Source organism: Nomascus leucogenys, chromosome 11, assembly GCF_006542625.1.
Source record: "Nomascus leucogenys isolate Asia chromosome 11, Asia_NLE_v1, whole genome shotgun sequence".
NCBI lineage: Eukaryota > Metazoa > Chordata > Mammalia > Primates > Hylobatidae > Nomascus > Nomascus leucogenys.
The window spans coordinates 57,073,190-57,080,499 of NC_044391.1; the positions used below are offsets into that span (position 1 = coordinate 57,073,190).

The 7,310-nt window shown below is 41.9% G+C and overlaps 1 pseudogene; it reads left to right on the forward strand.

Moving 5' to 3' along the window:
• Nucleotides 1–6,863: 6,863 nt before the first annotated feature.
• LOC115837461 lies at nt 6,864–7,044 on the forward strand (annotated as a pseudogene).
• Nucleotides 7,045–7,310: the final 266 nt, after the last annotated feature.

A 7,310-nucleotide genomic window follows, 5' to 3' on the forward strand; every position in this document is an offset into this window, starting at 1 on the left:
TGAAGTTTTTTCCCTATCAACTATGCCTTTTAGTTCATGTGCTCCTATTCTGTGATTTCCCTGCTTGTAGAGTTCTGTCCACGATATTGAAAGAGACCAAGAAAGAGAGGAAAGCACAAATTCACAACATTTTTAAAGTTAAAGAATTCTTCGAGATGGCCTAATTCAATGGTTCCTTGTCCATACATAATTAAGTGGAAAGGCCAGAGAGGTTATGAGGTGCACAAGGTTATAGACCCACACTAGAACTCCCAAGTTCTTGACTTGCTATACACATCCCACTACACTGTGCTACTGGTTCCCTGCAAGCTCTCAGAACTCTTCTCATCCATGCTTCATACTTGGAGAGAGTGAGGCAAGGGCAGATCTTAAGGCCAGCTGAATGAAGTTTTTTACATTGCCGCTAGTAGAATTCAGAAGAATCAGGAATACAGAGAAAATGCAGAGTTAGGAAACATTGTCTAGAGAGGGAGAATGGAACAGGATTTGGAAGTAATGGAAGGTCAAGACTGATGAGAGAGGGAAAGGCATTCCAAGTAGATAAAACTGATATTTGAAGTCTCCATGCAAAGAAAGAATGAGATATGTTGGTGAGGAGCACAATAACAAAAGTGATAAAAATATGGAATGCTAGCTCAGGCCAACAATACTCAGATAATGGGGAGTATTTCATATAACACTAATTTTCCTCCTCTAGCACAAAGAAGATATGGGATCAAATTAATACCTGAGAAGCATTATAAAAGAACTGAGATAATTTTAGCTGGAAAGGTATAAGGGAGATGTGGATCTTCCTTTCCACAATGAAAAGAAATGAGCTAGAATTGCCATTAGGAAATTAAGATTAGGCATTGGGGCAATCAGCTGTGCGCTTTTACCTGAAAGAGGCCAAAGAGTCAGGAAATCTTGAAACAAGGTCTAAAGGAGACACCCTTCAGCCTGGGATGAGTTAAGTTCAGTCCTGCCTGGAGGCAGAGGGAGGGATGAAATGTCCTGTCATAGAGTCTAGAAGTCTGGATCAGGGCCAATTCATGGAAACAAAGCATCTCATTATGGAGAGAGGTGGAGAACAGCAGGAAAAATCTCCAGCCTATCTGTCTGGGACTTCAGAGCAGTGTAGAAGTTTTCTGGCTTTATCAATTTTAGACTCTGATGAATATAACAAAAACAGATTTCAGTTAAACCAAAATGAAAGAATTTCCCATGATACTGCCATGAATCTTGGATCTCACTCACTGGGGAGGTTAAAACACCTAAGAACAACCACCATGAACAACTTAGGCACTGCGGAGAATGAAAACAGAAAGGGATAAAAATTATTGCTAAGTTGGATGCAGCCATAAAAAAGAGTGAAATCATGTCCTTTGCAGCAACATGGATGTAGCTGGAGGCCATTATCCTAAGTGAACTAACACAGGAATAGAAAACGAAATATCGCATCTTCTCACTAATAAGTGAGAGCTAAACACTGAGCACACATGGACATAAAGATGGCAACAACAGACACTGGGGACTACTAGAGAGGGGAGGGCGGGAGAGGGGCAAGGAATGAAAAACTATCTACTGGGTACTATGCTCATTACCTGGGTGACAGGATCATCCGTACCCCAAGCCTCAGCATCATGCCATTTTTAAAAAATTATTGCTAAGTTGGAAATTTAGGATTCGACTCTGAGGCCTTGGAGCTTGTCAGGGAGGGTTGGTTAAGTGAGGGTCCTCCCAGCCTAGTGGCTATGCAAGAACTTGCTTCTGGGAACCCATGGTGAAGGCTGGGTGTGTCTGAGCGTGTGCTGAATTCCTGGCTTCAATTACAGACTACCAGGCGGCTGAAGAGTCTGTCATTGCCGATGTCATCATATTTACAAGATTCATAGGTCCCCTCTCCAGAATGAGGGCCTCTCTGCCCCTGCTGCCATCTCCCAACACTGTGTGCACTGTATGAAGAAGCAGAGCATCGTGGGAGGCAGAGTGAGGGTCTCCCGGGCGTGTCTGCCTGCTCCCACCCAAGCAATGAGGAAATGATTGCTTGGATAATTCGCACTGCACTTCCACTGTCCTGATCATGGCTTCCATGTTGCAGGCTAGATTCGGCTAGATTTAACAGTGGAATGCTCTCATAAGTGTGCTGTGGTGTAGTGGTTACCTCGGTCACCAAACAGTGGAATCCCCTCACTTCAGAAAATCTTCAAAGAGAGATTTTGTATTTATCTGGGATGGAGGCAGAAGTATGGATAAGAGGATATCTTAAATTTTCCTTTCTTTTCTTTTTTTTTGGTGTGTGTGTGTGTGTGTTTTGTTTCTTTTTTTGTTGAGACAGGGTCTCGCTATGTCACCCAGGCTGGAGTGCAGAGGCATGAACAGAGCTCACTGCAGCTTCAACATCCTGGGCTCAAGCAATCCTCTCACCTCAGTCTCCTGAATAGCTGGGACTACAGGCACGTGCTCCCACACCTGGCTTTTTATTTTTCATAGATATGGGGTCTTACTATACTGTTCTGGCTGGTCTTGAACTCCTGGGCTAAAGTGATCCTCCCACTTTGGCCTCCCAAAGTGCTGGGATTACATGCATGAGCCATTGTACCCAGCCTCAGATTTCTATTGAAATACTTTACAGTACTTTTCTGTCCTGTGCCTGTTAAAATCTATTTAAATTCTCTTCCTGCCAACATCCTAGGGGTTCAAAAGAGTGTGGGTGCTTCATCTGACTCCTTCAAGTAATTGTTTCTAGGCTCTGCCTCTAGAGATGCCATTAGAAAACTGATAGGCATGGGGAACCAGCTTCTCCCCAGAGAGTGAAACTCCCAAGCAACCAGTCCCACATTCCTCTCTGACTCATGCTCCCAACCCCCCACTGTGCCCTAAAGGTCAGTGGGCTGGGAAACAGGCCACATCTAGGACAACTGCAGCTGGAATAAGATGTCTATCCTGATAGCCAGGACTTACCTCCTCCCATCCTCAGCCCTGGGTAACTCCCTGGCCCGTGCCCCAAGTATTGTGATAAGATGCTGTCGGTGACAAGAAAAGGATAGTCAACAACGAATCTATCCTAGGGCTGAGAGCCTCACTGGGGAGATCAGAGCACAGGCTCCAGGGCTCATCTCTGATTCCTCCACTTGCCATAGCAGAGCATCCCCCTGGCCCCTGAGGAGGAGACACTTCTCATTATCTGAGTCAGTGGATGAGAGCAGAGGCCACATGATTTTGTCATTTGCTGAGTGTCTGCCATGTGCCAAGTCCTATGCTAATTGCTAAGTATTCAGTGGTGCACAAGCCTTGCATGTAGCTTACTGTTTAGTAGTAGAGGCCACCATTAAACAGGTTCACAAATGTAATTAGTGTTACAAAGAGAAAAGAGAAGTGGAATAAATCCTCATTGCTTTATCTTTGGATACCTGCACTCATACACATACATACAAACACACCCTTTGTGTCTATCCCTGATGCTTGCTCTGACTCAGTGTTTCTGTCAAACCCAAGGCAGTGGAAGTATGGAGTCTGCAAAAATCCACAAAGTGGATAGTGCACAAATCAGGAATAAAGAGTTGACCCTATGCCAGTATGAAAATTCCCCCCTGGCTATAAGTCTAGATATAAAAGTCATATCAAAATTGGTCACAAAATTCTATTTACACATCTAGGTTGAATAAATTTTATCTTCACTTCCTCAAAGCCACCCATCTCTGAAGCAGACGAGGCAAAAAAAATTTTTTTTTAGAAAGCAGAGGTGCACACAACCAGACGGAAGAGAGGCCTTAAAAGATGGGTTTGAGTCACCCTTTCTTCCTCTCTGTATGTCCCGTTCTGAAATCACTGAGTCTTACTTAAGCCTGCAGACAGAGCTTTGGGGAGTCTTCTCATTCATTTCACTGGCTTCAAAATCTGCAGACAAATGCTAATTGACCCCATTCTTCTAGATCCTCGGGTAGAGGGACTGCCCAGTTTCCTTCAGTAAACCACGCTGTTGGAAAGTTCTTCTTTGCTAATTCTATTCATTATTTCTCTACAAAATTAATTCCTTTCGTGATATTTTGTATTTTAAATCTAAATATGCCAAGGGGAAGAGGTAGACACATTATAATATTTCCCCCTCATAATCTGAAAAGTGTAAAAGCATAAACAATCTGAAAAGTGACCACCTCTTCTTTCTGCTTCAGAGGAAATTCCAGCAGAGGTTCAAGGTGAAAATATCATAAAAATTTGGGAAGCTAGGGCTGGGACTCTTCTCCTCTGCCATCAGTTAGCATAACCCAGGTTTGGAAGACCTTTGTGCAGCAGGCTGGGAAAAATCCAGGGGCAGTTTCTAGGTGATATTTCCTTCCTTCAAGTAAGGTCACTCCAGAAAGTTAAAGGTCAAGGGATAGATGCCAGGTGTAAAAGTTTCTTTGCTTTACTGTGAAACCTTTTCATACAGAAAAAATGGGTAGGCTGAATGAGGCAAGGAGCATGTGGCTGGTTAAGTTAAATTCCGCAGGCCATCCTATGATTCCAGAATAGAACGAGGCAAAACAGTGTGGAGTCCATTTGGACAGATAATTACAGCTGAAATTTAAACAATATTATAGAAAAATCTAGACATTAGGTTTACATTATACTTGGTCTTTATGCTTTACTTCATATGAGAGGAGCACCTTAGTCATATAAAGTCAGAGTCCCAGAAAACTTAGTCTCTTGTTCTCAAAAGCTAAGGGGAAGAATAAACATTTTAGCCCTCCTGAAATTATTTTATTTATGGCCCTGCCTTCAGCTAGGAAGACACATCCTAGGTTGGTCATTTAGGTCCTCTAGCAATTTCATCCTAATTTCTCACTAAACCCATTTCTTTGGACTTTTCCAACTTAGAGCTATGCTTCAGCCAAGATAACACTTTCACCAACCCCCACAGCCTGACTCTTCTCACATTTAAGCCTCAGACTGAACAATGAATGTCTCCCATCACCTAGAGTGTTGTCTTCACAGACTGCTTCCCACAATCTCCCATCAAAACCCAGCTCAAATCCTTTTCTTGCAGAGTCTTCCCTTATTAACTGCAACTAATTGAGATTACTTCTTTACTCCAGTTTAACTTAGCCATTTAGTTTCAACAACATGTAATTACATAAGCCTGCAGGTGAGTGCACATGTGTGTGTTTCTATGGGACAGTGGGAGATTAGACTATCTAGTTTCCCCACTCCACTCCTTGGGGTTCTTCAGTAAATGCTAAAATTATTTTTGAGATGGACTAACTGCTCATCACAGAATGAGACACAAAAACTCTTCTGTATCAAGTTCTGAGAGATGGGCCAATGATGAATAGCAATTTCAAGAATGGAGAGAATGGCTTACAGAGGAGAGATATCCTAATTCTGTACTCCATCAGAATTCAAACTTATGACATTGTTTGGGAGCATTTGATTAAGTGTTTCTAGTATCAGACCAATATTTAAACTCCCATTCAGAAGGAGCATCAAGTATAAGCTTTATACAGGGGAGAAGCATGGTAACCTAGAGCAGCGCCTAGCACATAACAGAGGCTCAGCCAGCATTTGTGGAAGGAAGGAAAGGTTGAAAGGGGGGCCTGAGAGGGGAAGGAAGGGATTGAGAGGGACAGTAGGTTCTAAATCTCTCTTTATTGTCACTTGCTAAAGTTGGTTGACTTTCCAAGCAAGAGAAAGCCAGTCAATTATTTCTCTGACTAGAGGAACTGGAAGCCATGGGGATGAATATGAACTCTGGTTAATAGGAAAAGGAATATCAGTATGGGGAAGTTTCCCGTACAATGGAAAACAAGATACAGATAAACAGAGAATTAATGCTGGAGTGCCGTCATCACTATCAATGCTGGGAGAATGAGGGGTAAGGACATTTATGGGAGATAGTTAAAGAAGACTTTCCAGAGGAGGAAGAGGAGATAATAGACCAGAGCTTGGCAAGAACGAAGCTACAGGATTGAGCACACAAGAATAGAACTGAACAGAACAGCCATGTAGACCATCAGAAATGACACAGGGTAACTACAGAAGGGGAAGCAGTTAAATGGTTTATCTTAGCATGAAAAGGCTTTGTTGAAAGTCAGGAGAACTGAAATGGTGGGAGAGTCAGTAGTTGATTGGAGTACTGAGGAATGAAGATGAGCTTGATAAAGCTATACAACTCTGCTGCCATGGACATAAAAATGGGAGACCAAGAAAGAGTGTAAACTCTCTTTACAGGTGGGAGGGGGTTAAGGACTGAAAAACTCCCTACTGGGTATTATGCTCACTTCCTGAGTGAAGGGTTCAATTGTACTCCAAACCACAGCATCACATAATATACCTTTGTAACAAACCTGCATGTGTAGCCCTGAAATCTAAAATAAAAGCTGAAAACAAGAAAAAAAAACCTGGCTCTATTAACCAAATTAATTTATATTTCTTTAGCATCTCCTATGCAAAGCATTGTGTTAAGCCCAGGAATGTAAAGGGATATACAGTTAAAAAATAAACAATCTTGGGGGAGTTAGTTTCAAATTGATACAAGATGGCAGAGAATAAGGAGAAAAAAAAGAAGAGAAAAAATATGTACAATTTCCACCTTCCCATAAACTACAGAATAGTAAAAGAGATAAATACATATGTAAATATTATTCTAGTACAAAACAGTAGTATAATAGAGACTCAAACAATGTGATACTATAGTTGCAGGAGGGTCAGAAATAATTCTCGCTAGAGAGATCCAGGACGTAATCTTGGAGAAGATTTTAAGCTAGGCTTTAAATGAAGGATCAGATCTTGGCAAGTTGATGAGGAAAGGATGGCATTCCAGACAGAAAGAACAGCATATGCAAAGGTCTGGAGGCATAGAACAAGTTGAAGAAACTCAAGTAGACCCATGAGACTGCAGTCTAAGCTTTGCGCAGTGGCAGTATCGTAGCCAACGAGGTCTATCCGAGGCGCGATTATTGCTAATTGAAATTGCAGTCTAGGTTATGTAAAGGAATGTTGATCCCAATATTATTGTCGCCATGGAAGGCTCTGAAGATCAAGCAACAGAATTCTAATTTTATTATCTGTATACTGGAAAACCAGGTAATTAAGATAGATGCACCATGTTTCTTTGAAATTTCCAGATAACCAACTCATTTTCTGAAGTTTGAGAATCAATAATGTCCTAGTTATTATAGGAAAATGAGATTTCACATGCACTCCATCATGGAAGCTGCTGTCTTTCTCAAGCTCATTTGCTCCTATACAACTCCACTGCCACGGACACCGAAGAAGAGTGTAAAGTCTCTCAGAAGAGAGAGGCCTTTAACAGAAGAGATTTTAATCCACTGAAGAAGGTGACAGTAATA